Here is a 14,223-nt window from a genome sequence, read left to right on the forward strand (position 1 = left end):
CAATTCAATAGGCATAGAACGCTGCAAAATGACTTCAGAAAGAATACGCTGCTATCATCCCATCAACTACAGGAATAATACCTGAAAGAGGATCATCCATGAAACAGTGGTGATACGGCTCCTGACACGTCCACCAGTTTGAAATTGGATGATCTTCTTTCTTTGCGGCGGCCGGTGTGGCCAAGCGGTTAAAGGCGCTACAGTCTGGAACCGCGTGACCGCTACGGTCGCAGGTTCGAATCCTGCCTCGGGCATGGATGTGTGTGATGTCCTTAGGTTAGTTAGGTTTAAGTAGTTCTAAGTTCTAGGGGACTGATGACACCAGATGTTAAGTCCCATAGTGCTCAGAGCCATTTGAACCATTTTTGAAAATGCTCTTATCAGAGCACAAAAAAGGACAATAAGTCCTGCACAGAGTTAGGAGTATGGAAGATGCAACTAGCTCTTCGACTTATCTGACAGCTTCAAAGATATTTGAATCAAAGCATCTGGACATATTCACGCTTTTTTACTTCCTAGCATTACTGTCCATGCCATGTAATATAATACATCGTATCAAGTAAAGTGAGATGATACATGTTATATCCCCAATAGCATAACCCATGCCATTACGTCATGCAACATTCCACTTGTCATGTCGGGCTATTAGACAAATCGTGTCATTAAAGTGTAGGATGCTTGCATTCGCTTTCTAGGTTAATCACTGTTATGGAGGCACCCCCCGCTCCCACACTCTCAGATATTTCCCACCGTAGATGCATCTGGTGGCGTCATAATCTTGTGTCTAATTGTTCTTGCACGCTTCACCATACATGCAAAAGAGTTGCGCAAGAAATGATCCCCTGGTGGAAAAATATCGAACTCTCCCCATCGAGGATTCAAAATATTGTTTTGGCGTCGCCCCAGGAAAAAGTCCCCGTTCAGAAATTTCATACACCCAGAAAAACCTTCTTAGCTAGTACATTTATGCTCTTTAGCCATATGATATTATGTACTGTTTACTATGGCTGACGAATCTTCAGGATTTTGGGTACAATTTTAGCCAATAAATTGTAAGGTGCAGGTGTGCCTAAACCTTAATCTATGTGAGCTCACTGCGCTAGGGAAGCAGTGTTAACTCGTAAAAAAGTGGAAATATCTAATTCTCTTCTTTTCATTCCTAACTCAGCCCACGACATACCCGCCTTTTATTGGGCTCTGACCGGAGCATTTTTCACTCTGGTTCCCAACTTTTACCTTACCATAGTTTTGAAATTAAACAGCCATAGCTTGTCAAACGGTGTAGACTTTTTTTATTCGGGTGAATGCTGATAGAGAATAGATTTTTTTATTGTCTTTCGAGCCATGTCGGTTGAATTAGGCATCGTCAGTCTTGCTCCTTTACGGTTGCCTTCCTGGCATGGCTTAGCTTGTCCAGTATAATCTACTGCGTGCACTGAGCGCGTCAAAGTCACATGCCAGCAGGAGTTTTTTTTATTTTTTCATATTTTTGTTTCTTACTACTTTTATTATTTTGTTCTCTCCTTTTTTAATTTTTTATTTTGTATTATTTTTGTTTTTTGTTTTTGCTTTTTGTTTGCCTTACAGTTACGCGTAATTTATTCATATACAACTGAGAGGGTATATGCAAGCATATGAAAAATAACTATAAATATTTGATACAGTGTACAAAATAATGACAAAAAGAAATACACTACCGAACGAAATAGTAAATACTATGCGAAGCTGATGATAATAATGCATGTAAATAGTTTTTATTGTGTAGATAAACATACGAAGGCGGTTATATCGCACATATAACATTATTCAGAGCTTAGTATATGGCAAGGTGAAACGGTTGGCGTAGCAAATAATAAACAACTGAAAAACATACATCTTGTTTCCAGAATGAGATTTTCACCCTGCAGCGGAGTATGCGATGATATGAAACTTCCTGGCAGATTTAAACTGTGTGCCAGACCGAGACTCGAACTCGGGACCTTTACATTTCGTGGGCTAGTGCTCTACCAACTGAGCAACCCAAGCACGACTCACAGCTTTAGTACTTTCCAGCGAAAGGCAAAGGTCCCGAGTTCGAGTTTCGGTCCGGGACACGGTTTTAATCTGCCAGGAAGTTTCATGCATCTTGTTACTATCTCTTCACTTAAAATAATTGCCAAAGTAATTTTTTTCGAGCGGTTAATACTTACCTTAGACCAAGGCCAATAAAATGGTGCAACTAATCTGAACCATCTTCCTCGCTCCGCTTCGGAGTTATTTAAGGGTGATTGTTTTCGTACATAAAATCCGAATGGTGGACATACAAATCGTGTCATGAGCTGAGCATTAATTCCAGCCCGTTTAATATTATTTGCCAAAGGAGTAAATTGATTCGTAAAATCTACTGTGGCGCCAGCTCCGGTTCCTCACACAAACCTTGCTGTTCCGTAAGATAGGTATATTAAGACATATGTTCGAATTGCTATAGAAATAGTCGCTGGTCCGGTTTAAGCCAAACACACTTTACCTCACGTAACTAGGTGCCCCAATCCCAGAGCCCCCCCCCCCCCCCCCAACCAAAATTCTATGCTCACGCTTTAGGTTCTTCGGCGCTTTAACGATTTATGGTAAAATGAAAAGACCAATTCGTCACTAATTTTACAACGAGTTGCTGTAGATGCTGATTTCAAATGTTGGCGTTCTTCTCTTTTCAGCCGGCCGGTGTGGCCGAGTGGTTCTAGGAGCTTCAGTCTGGAACCGCGCGACCACTACGGTCGCAGGTTCGAATCCTGCCTCGGGCATGGATGTGTGTGATGTCCTTAGGTTAGTTAGGTTTAAGTAGTTCTAAGTTGCCGGGGACTGATGACCTCAGATGTTAAGTCCCATAGTGCTCAGAGTTATTTGAACCATTTCTCTTTTCATGGCATCTGAAAGTCGTACTTTCAACAAAATTTTTCTTAGAAGATGAAGTTTTCCTTCATCGATTTATTGTAGTTGGCTACACAAATAAGATAGAAACACTAACATATACCAGAGTCTAGAATGTGAGATGGTACTTGTTACTCAGTTACCGGGTCCACGGCAACTGTGAACGTTCAAACAGCAGCCTCAGTCGAACTCTAATGCCTCCCCGATCAATGCAGACGAAATTGCAGTCGCTGGGTGTTGCCGCAAAACGAACGATGGCCGTTTTCCAAAGACCGCAGCGGTACGTGACGGTCGGCGCATCGGAAATCTGGCCGCCGGGACCTTCTCTCTCTCTCTCTCTCTCTCTCTCTCTCTCTCTCTCTCTCTCTCCCTTCGTATACCTCCACCAGCCCTATTTCTCATTCTCTCACTCTCTCTCTCTCTCTCCTTCGTTCTCTCTCTCTCTGTGCCACGTTCGGTCCGTGTCTCACACTGTGGCGCTCCCAAGAGGCGTCGACCAATAGAATTAAACCGCTCCGTTCAGACCGGAGGACCCGCCGCCACCATCGTGGCGTGCAATGGCGGCGAACGTTGCTTGGGGAGGGGAGGACGCCGGAATCTGGACACAGACACGAAGAGAGAGAGGCGGCAATGCAGAAAAAGTAGGAGAGGTGGCGCCGACAGTATTAATTTCAATATTCCGCACTGGCACGAGGGATCAGTTTCCAAAGCGTGGCCTGGCCACCGCACAGAGAATCAGCGCCTGTCGATGAGACTCTTTCTGCCGCTCTATTTCTTTTTTGTAATCACTGTCGTCGAGAAATATCCTCTCGCTGAAAATGGTCGCCGAAGACGACGTTCCGAAAGTATGGTACTCGAACTGCGGAACTTGACCTGGTAGTCAAAAACAAAGCTTCATTATTTCTCGCAAACGATCTTTTTTCACACCAATACTAACGTCAGTCCGTGGAGGGAATTAGATTATCTCTTCCACAAGTCCCGGTTTGTCTGAAAACACACTCTTATTCCTCATTATTACTTCATACAGACCTCCTCTTTGTTCGTGCGTTACGTTTGAGACGCCGTCTACAATACTTTCCAATTCACTTTCTCCACTATTGCCAGTTCCGAGATTCCTCACGTTACAGTAGTTCAAATTCATACCTACGTCAGTGACATCCGGTCAGTCAACAATGTGTATAGGCTGGTATTGCCTATGCACACAATCTCCTGCCTCGTCAACACTAACTACTATTGTTTTATCTTGTGACGTACATGTCAAAGTTTTGCTTTCGCAATTAATCACTGCACGGTACTTTAATAGCCAATCTAACCCGATAATTACTTCCGTAGTTAAGTCTGGCACGACGACAAACTCTTGTTCAAATTGTGCCCCACATATCTCGAAGTTGACAAAATTCTGTTTTGTGATCGGTTTACTGGCCGTATCAGTAGCACCGATAATTTTCACTCCCGTTACTGGCATAACTACGATACCAGGTCTGTCTTTCAGTAACTGAAATATTTTCCCAGATACAGTACTCAATTCTGCACCGGTGTCAATCAACAAATTTAGTTGTACGCCGTGCATATTAACAGACACTATTATCTGTCTACACTTATCCTCGATTGTTTCTTTCTTTTCCCACAGTAAATCCTCGTCTATATCCAGGTCATTCCAGAAAAAATCATCCGGCTTTGATCCTAAACCCGGCTTATCTGGCGGCTTTTTCAGCCTCTGTTCAAATACAGTTTTAATTTCAACACGTTTGTCCTGAGGATTAGTCTGTAGCTTCGCCTCCAATACCGAAACCTTTTCCTGTAACTCGTCAACTAGTAAGTGTTGCTTTGCTATCAATTCACTAATTGTCACCTTCGTTGATTCCTCTTTGGTCAGATTGATCTCATCCGCCAATCTACCTGGAGGAATGTGCCCAATAGTATCTGCAATTACTTCCTCTGGATCTGCGCAACTCACACTGCTATCGTCCGACCGTATAACGTCAGCTCTAACCTGAGATACGCTCTAATCTACATGCTTTTCTACCAGTTGTGTCCGGCTATCACTAAAATTCTCGTAATACACTCCTGGAAATGGAAAAAAGAACTCATTGACACCGGTGTGTTAGACCCACCATACTTGCTCCGGACACTGCGAGAGGGCTGTACAAGCAATGATCACACGCACGGAACAGCGGACACACCAGGAACCGCGGTGTTGGCCGTCGAATGGCGCTAGCTGCGCAGCATTTGTGCACCGCCGCCGTCAGTGTCAGCCAGTTTGCCGTGGCATACGGAGCTCCATCGCAGTCTTTAACACTGGTAGCATGCCGCGACAGCGTGGACGTGAACCGTATGTGCAGTTGACGGACTTTGAGCGAGGGCGTATAGTGGGCATGCGGGAGGCCGGGTGGACGTACCGCCGAATTGCTCAACACGTGGGGCGTGAGGTCTCCACAGTACATCGATGTTGTCGCCAGTGGTCGGCGGAAGGTGCACGTGCCCGTCGACCTGGGACCGGACCACAGCGACGCACGGATGCACGCCAAGACCGTAGGATCCTACGCAGTGCCGTAGGGGACCGCACCGCCACTTCCCAGCAAATTAGGGACACTGTTGCTCCTGGGGTATCGGCGAGGACCATTCGCAACCGTCTCCATGAAGCTGGGCTACGGTCCCGCACACCGTTAGGCCGTCTTCCGCTCACGCCCCAACATCGTGCAGCCCGCCTCCAGTGGTGTCGCGACAGGCGTGAATGGAGGGACGAATGGAGACGTGTCGTCTTCAGCGATGAGAGTCGCTTCTGCCTTGGTGCCAATGATGGTCGTATGCGTGTTTGGCGCCGTGCAGGTGAGCGCCACAATCAGGACTGCATACGACCGAGGCACATAGGGCCTACACCCGGCATCATGGTATGGGGAGCGATCTCCTACACTGGTCGCACACCACTGGTGATCGTCGAGGGGACACTGAATAGTGCACGGTACATCCAAACCGCCATCGAACCCATCGTTCTACCATTCCTAGACCGGCAAGGGAACTTGCTGTTCCAACAGGACAATGCACGTCCGCATGTATCCCGTGCCACCCAACGTGCTCTAGAAGGTGTAAGTCAACTACCCTGGCCAGCAAGATCTCCGGATCTGTCCCCCATTGAGCATGTTTGGGACTGGATGAAGCGTCGTCTCACGCGCTCTGCACGTCCAGCACGAACGCTGGTCCAACTGAGGCGCCAGGTGGAAATGGCATGGCAAGCCGTTCCACAGGACTACATCCAGCATCTCTACGATCGTCTCCATGGGAGAATAGCAGCCTGCATTGCAGCGAAAGGTGGATATACGCTGTACTAGTGCCGACATTGTGCATGCTCTGTTGCCTGTGTCTATGTGCCTGTGGTTCTGTCAGTGTGATCATGTGATGTATCTGACCCCAGGAATGTGTCAATAAAGTTTCCCCTTCCTGGGACAATGAATTCACGGTGTTCTTATTTCAATTTCCAGGAGTGTATTTCTCCTTAATACTCTGGCAATGTTTAAACTGGAGTTTTGCGTCGGATGCGTCGGCTGCTTCTACCACTATAACTTTCGGTAAAGTCTGCCGGTCAGGGCGAGAACTTTCCGTTACTACTTCAACATCCAACTCCTGCGGGACGAAACACGACGAATCTTGCTCGTGCTCCCCATTAACATCAACTATTTCTGGTAAAGTTTGCCGGTTAGGGCCAGAACTTTCTATTACTTCACAAACACTATCTTCCTACGGGACGAGACGCGCCAAATCCTGCCCGCGCTCCCCATAAACACTTCTCCCGTACAGGCCCCTATAACCTCTTAGTTCGTCTTATAAGCGACCGAACTGCCTTAACCAGACCTCATCCTCTCTGCATCCCCTCGCTCGATAACGGGCGTGTTTTCCGACATATGATCTTCTCTCAGCAATTGCGAATCATTCTTAAACTCAACCTCCAGTTCCGCTGTGGGTGTTACAGCTGCCACTTTATAACCGATTTCTGGAACACTACTTATATTGTTCTCACTGACAGTGAATGTATTTTCTACTGCCGTGTATACAGCTGATCTACTACTTGTGGGCGCACTCCTTTCTCCTAACACTGGCACACTCTCCCGCCGTTGATTATTCCACACGGAATTTTCAAAACGGTTTCATAACGGTTCTACGCTAAAATTTCTCTCCCGGTCGGCCGCTCACCGGCGTGGCTAATGGTTTCCCTGTCTCGAACCAGTAGATCCGTTCCCCGGATGCTGCTCAGGCGGCTGATCACATCCTCTGGCGTTATTACTATTCTGCGAAGCCCGTATCACGTTAGTATGATAATGGTTTACGTCATTCCTGTTATTATCTGCATTGTACCGATTGTTATTACGGTCCGAACCATTATTGTTATTGCTGCCATGGTTGCAGTATGCATTATTCCCGTGGTTATCATTGTTGTGATTGTTGTGGTACCCGTTGTTGTTACCACGGCCTCTACCACTGTCGCGATTATTGCGCCAATTGTCCTCGTCCTCAACTCTTTCCAGGAAATTATTGACTGTCTTGTAATAGCTTCCTACATAGCGTTTTGTATCATCTGGAAGCTTCTTGTAGAGTTCCCGGACTATTTCGGATTCCGAGCGGCGATCACGCAAATATTCCAACTTGCGGATCCAGCCCTCACAAAACTCCTTCATCGAGCCACGCGAATTCGCATCGAAAGGCCTCGATACGACAAATTCGCGCCAGGAACTTTGTTGTTTTTGCTCTGACCAGTATTCAGCCAGAAACAAATTTTTAAACTCGTCGAAAGTCAGGTTCGTGATGTTGAGGATTAAGCCCCAGCGCTTGACATCACCAGCCAACACGTCAATAACCGCATTAATTTTTCTCTCATTAGTCCATCATCTGGGTTAAACTCTTTCACAATTTTTAATGAAATCCGTAGAGTGAATACCGCCTTTTTTCAAGGGGTCGAACCGCTCCTCCTTCGTCAACAATTCCAACAATTCCGAACAATGTGCACAGATTGGCACATAGCTCTGTTTTTTGTCAAGTTTCTTTTCTAATTCCGACACTCTCGTAATTGCTTGGCAACTGGTTGTCGCAAGCGTTTCCACTTCCCTCTTTTTCTCTTCGCAGGTATTAGCCTGCTCACTCACTTTAATATCTACTTCGGACACTAAAGCCTTTAAAGTTTCCACCTTCTGTTGATCCTCTTTTTTCATTAATTGAATTTGTTCCGTCACCTTATCCTCGATGATCGGAGCAACTGCTTCTCCTACACTTTTCTTCATTCTGCTGATTTTGGAATCAAAACGAGTATTTATGCTCGCAATTTCCGCCTGAACGCCTATCATTTCCTGTTTAAGATTACCGATTTCGGTATTAATTACAACAATATCTTCTTTGATTTTATCACCTTTTGTGTTAACAACTCCAACATTGTTGTTAACAACATTAATAGCTTTGTTCTGATTATCTAGCTTCCTGTCAATTTTTTCAGACTGAGCTTCTTGCTTGGCAGACTGAGCTTTAATTCCTGCCGATAGACTCTTGATTTCGTTAATCAAAACATTCAATAAATCTGTTAAATTACTTACGTAGCGGCTTCCTCTTTAATTGTCTCCCCGTTCAGATTTATTTTCACTTGCGATTCCGAAACATTTTCTAAAGTTTTGAATCCCATTTCTGCTCTTTGTTGCGTTTCAGCGGTCGCGTCTTTCATGCTAGCCGCCAGCCCCTGAACAATGGGTTCCGTGGTGCGCGTTTCCCACTGTTCGACCGATTTTTCCGTACCCAAGTCTACCAAATTCAGGTAATTGTCGCCTTTACTCGTTTTACAAATTTTCAATATAAATGACAAATCTCAAATCTAATTAGGATTCCTCCCGCTACTTGTTCTCGCTGACGTTTTTATGGGCTGGCAAGACAGCCAATCCACTAGGACGGGAGGCCGAAGGGCACGCGTTTAAGCTCACGCAGGCTGGCGTGAGGTCTGGAACAGTTAGAGGAATAGAGACTCGCAAAAAAGGTACGTAGCTACTGGAATACTTAACTTTAATCCATAATTGGTGAACATCGGTCTGACGGTACATGCATCACAAGATAAATAGCAAATGATAATGGCGCCTTGCTAGGTCGTAGCAAATGACGTAGCTGAAGGCTATGCTAACTATCGTCTCGGCAAATGAGAGCGTAATTTGTCAGTGAACCATCGCTAGCAAAGTCGGCTGTACAACTGGGGCGAGTGCTTGGACGTCTCTCTAGACCTGCCGTGTGGCGGCGCTCGGTCTGCAATCACTGATAGTGGCGACACGCGGGTCCGACGTATACTACCGGACCGCGGCCGATTTAAAGGCTATCACCTAGAAAGTGTGGTATCTGGCGGTGACACCACAGACGTAACGATCTGTTCGTAACCAGTACTTTGTTACGGGATTTGCACAATGCAAAATTCGTGTCCAGAACAAACTCAAATCCAAAGATGGTCCTGTCACGGTCGCCACGTGTAACCTCCCCCTCACTTATCGACCTTAATGACAGTGAAAAATTAAACCGCGTGCACCTAATGGAAATTAGGGAAAAGCAACCGTCACCGAAGTTAATTTGTCGGTAAAGAGGGAGGAAAGGGTTACATCTAAATGAAAGGAAAAATGCAAATGAAATTGGTGGAAATTAATTTTGAGATAAGGGTAAAATTAATAAAGAAAGTAAATGTGCGGTTGTTACGTTAACAATTAATTGGCGTTCATTAGATATTTGAAATTTGGGGAAAATTACGGTCGCCAGTCCCATGGACAACTACTATAATAACTGAAAATGAATGAATAATGCACATATATCTAGCACTGAAAGTGCAGCAACTGAGGGTTGACACATGTTGTGTGAAAACTGACTGTTTGTCAGAAGTAATAAATTTCGCTACACTCTGACTTAACTTAGCAAAAGAATTAATAAAACCGGAAAATTGAAAATTAATTTAGTGACTGAAATTAATAGTGAACTTTGTTTCTGAAGCACTACGAAATTCAATAAAATTAGGTTAGTCCTGGGCTACCTCAACAATACTCTCAAAAGCAAATTGAATCTATGCAATTTAGAAATAAGAGATTTAACTTTGAACTTGAATTAAATGATTCTGAACAATTAACAATAGTAAAGTTTAGTACGTACCAAGCTGGGCTGCGGTCACAGGTAAGTTAAAATATGGTAACAAAACTTGCACTCTTAATTTGTGCTTGTGTAATCTAAATATTGTAGATAGCTATGAATACTTTAACTGAATTTTGAAATTAAAGCAGTGAAATGGAATGATATTACTTTAATGCTGGCGTTTGAATTTCAGCGACACTCAGGTTCATTCCGGAAAAGGAAGGGACCCAGCTCGGTAATGCAATTGGTACAATGAGCAACAATGGTTCATGCTATGTTGCTGTAATTTTGAAACAGTTTGAAAAGCTGAGGCCCGCCACACAGTTCTAAAAATTTACGTGCTTCCAGTCTTCGTTGTCGGTTGATTGAAGGTTTGAAGTCGTCGATCGAGGAGGTGGCGACAGTCATTCATTGTCGGCCATCACTGTTGCAGAAGCTGGATGTTGGCGCGCCTTCTTCTCGACACGGTCACCAGGCGAAACGGGCTCTTGGTGTGCGCCAGCTAATGCTTCCTGTCTGCGACACCGTGTCCGAAACTATCATAGCAAGTCGAGCGCAATTACGTGCTGCCAAACCCCGAAAGCGTGGCAACTCAAGGGAGCGTCACACTACACACCTGCTCCACCGCCCTACTCCAGCCAGACTCCCTCTGCCCGCGCTCCATGCGGCAGAGTTAACGCAACCAAAAATCGGAAACACTTTGGTTCTCCACACGACCTATCGATGTAATCGTTCGATAGCATAGTTTTCCCTTGGCCAGACCCAGCGTAAAAATACAAATAGCATTTTCAAAACAAATCAATTATACTCCGACATAAATGCTGAAATAAATAAATATATGTATATATATATATATATATATATATATATATATATATATATATATATATATATATATATATATATATATATATATATACAAATAGTAAAACAATTACAATATATGTAGACACAGAAATGTCATATCTTCGACTGATGACCTCAGACGTTATGTCCCATAGTGCTCAGAGCCATTTTTTTGTCATATCTTCAGGTAACAAAATAAGGAAAAACTTTAGAGTACAATAGATGGAAACAGGAGGATATGCATTTCTGGCGTTACACACTTATCATGCAAACCAAAGAACAAGTTTCAAAAACTATTCTTAATCTACAATAGCCATTCCGTATTCGCCATATTGCTCATCCAAATGCGACTGTAGTCGAAACATTGCGCACAAAAAGATTCTCGTAGTCGACATCACATTTGTAATGAAAAACATTTTGTAGAGTAATTCCTTGGGAATTATATTTTTTGTTACACAGCACACATTTCTTAGCATAGCTATGTTGTTAAGCCGTCACATTCTGATTGACGAGTGGATTTTCGTTGACCATTTCTTGGTATTTCTTTCACTTCATTTTCTTTTAATGCAATATTCTTTCATGTTACATATATAAATTACAATAGCATTAATAATGAAACTTTATAGCAGTATGTGTCACACAAATATTCTGGCAAAACTACATCACCACATTTTTTTCCTTACTGATGCTATGAGCACTCTGATGTTTATGAGCCTGTTGGTGCATCTGTGCCCAATGATTTTAAAAAAAATTATCTAGTACTATTAGTATGCCGTTGCATGGAATTGATAACAATTTGTAAATGCTATGGGTCATGTAATCTTTTTATGTTATTACAGTTAACATTTCTTTAATTCTACTTTTTATCTTCAGTTAGCGAATTTTGTAGTCTTATCTTTGTTAATAACAAATCTCATCCTGAAAAATTCTAGCCATAGATAACAAGGAACAGTGAAAGGGATGTGTGTAAAATTTATGAGCAATTTTTCTTGTTGTGGATGTCTGTATTTGCTCTCGAAAGGTTTGAATTGCTTGGACATGCGCGAGCAGCCTCGACAGAGAAGCAGTACTCCACAGATATGAGTTAAAGGTCATCATCTTTGCTTTCCTATGACTGCAACAGATTTATCTGTTGATCGCGAGGACAATAGAAATTTTTGGGAGCTGTATTAGGGATTAAAGGAAGATTTGTTTTGGAGAGAAAAGGGATTCATTTTGGCAATGGCACAATCATACTCTTTGTGAACAATGAATTATAAGGAGTGATCAAGTTTGTTTAATTTGTGGCAGTGGTTTGATAATGGAGTATTCTGGGTCTGTCAGGCATAGAGATCGAGAATATTTTCGCCTTTCACTTTTTTGTCAGAATTTCTTGGTCATTGTTTGAGAAATGAATTTATGAATTAGAGTTTGGGATTTTGTGTAAGGAAAGATTATACACGTCAACTTAAATTTTTTTAACACTCTGATTATACTTACCTGATTTCAGAGGAAGTTTCACTATTACTGAAGTTTCATAAAACGTTATTAAGGAAAATGATATTAATTACTACTGAGTTCATTTAACTCACAGTCATTGACCACATTATAAGAGTCGATTAGTTATCAATTTATTAAAACCATTGTGAAAAATTATGAACGAAGAATGGTAGCAATGTTTTTAGAGAACGCATTGTACTTTTGCAAATCTCAGTAGCTCGATTCTTCAGCTCTCTTATCGAGATGTGCTGTGGCTACGAGAGCAGTTAACACAGCGTTTTCCAGTGCTACCTAGATAAACCAAATATAGGAAACTGATTCTTTCTTTAATTAAATTTCACAGGAACTCTTTTATCAGAGTTTATGGTCAGATTTTGTGATAACAAGTTTCAGACAGGCATGACTTTCCTAGAATTTTCGCAGTGATTTCCGTATGCATTCTCCCTGTTAAATTTTGTCTCTAACAAATAGCTATACTCCATCTGTCAGCTACAAGGTCAGGTAAGTATGACATTCAAAACAGGACGACCAAAGTTTAGCATGTAACACACAATTTAACATTAAAAACACAATCATCATTACAGATCCAACTTTCACTAAAATAAATGTAAGCAGGTAACTTTAAGTGTAACCTATTTCACACGCATCTCCTGCTCCCTCTCGATCTGTCCATCTCCTCTTCCCCATCTCTTTACTCAGCCATGCCCATCCACTTGCACACCGCCTGGAACGCACTCTGATACTACCCGCACAACACACTAGTCCTACAGGGCAGCTGAGATGTCAGGATCTAACAAACCTCTCCTGCACCACCCACATACCCACCAAACTGACCGAAAAGATCGCGAGGTAAAATTGCCTTGTCAACCAGTTGTTACCTATCTTTAAAATTCCAAGTTTCTTAGTGATTGGAAAGTTAGTTTGAAATCAGTTTCAAAAATTTGTAATGAGCTGTCATGCTTACAAAAAAGTTACCTAATAAAAATTTGATAAATATTCTGTATGACCGACATGCTCTGAACACTCCTTCAGATGTGTTCTGTATGATGTAAGACAACGAATCCTATTACATGTAAGTATAAGCAATGTTTTTAAACCCCATGTAGGTAGTGAATATTGGCTTTCTGTCCTGCCTCTTATTCCTTCTGGATCACCATAGTTAAGCCATATGCCGCACTTAAAATGCCTACTCCGGGAGATCGTTTGTTTGTTTCGATACTTCATAGATCTTATAAACCCCAGCCTCACTTCAGACGCAGCTTAGAAGTGTTCACGACACTTGTCCTCTCTTCAACTGCTTGAAGCTGGATTCATGGCTTAGTCATTGGCTCGGTTAAGTACTGAGGATACTATAGCTTTACCACCTCGGTAACAATAAAACTTATGTGAACACTCACTGCAACTGTATACCTATTCGGGCATTCTTTAAACAAGTATGTTCTTTAGTAGCCGACGATGTGTAGTAGAACGTAAAGCTTTCTGGAAGTCAGGAAACACGGCTCACTTCCGAATCTTGTGAAGAAATATAGTAAGCTAGTTCCACACCGTCGGTGCTTGCAGAAGCCATATTGGATGTACAACTGTATTTATATTCGAAAATGACCCCACGGTGAGGATATAGGTATTTTGGTTAAAGGTCTCTATTCCTCCACCCCCCTCCCACGATCGAGTCGTGCGCAAGAAGCACGATTGTTCTCTCGCGCAGCAGTTTCAAGGACTTCTCGAGATGTACACGTAGGAGAAAATATTACATTGGGTTGCTCTTCGGGGTACACAGACTCTCGGAATGTTGACAGTGAACTACATCATGACGCACAATGCCCCTCTTGTAGCATCTGTCACAGGAACTGGATGAACACCTCC

This window comes from Schistocerca serialis, chromosome 8, assembly GCF_023864345.2.
Source record: "Schistocerca serialis cubense isolate TAMUIC-IGC-003099 chromosome 8, iqSchSeri2.2, whole genome shotgun sequence".
Classification (NCBI taxonomy): domain Eukaryota; kingdom Metazoa; phylum Arthropoda; class Insecta; order Orthoptera; family Acrididae; genus Schistocerca; species Schistocerca serialis.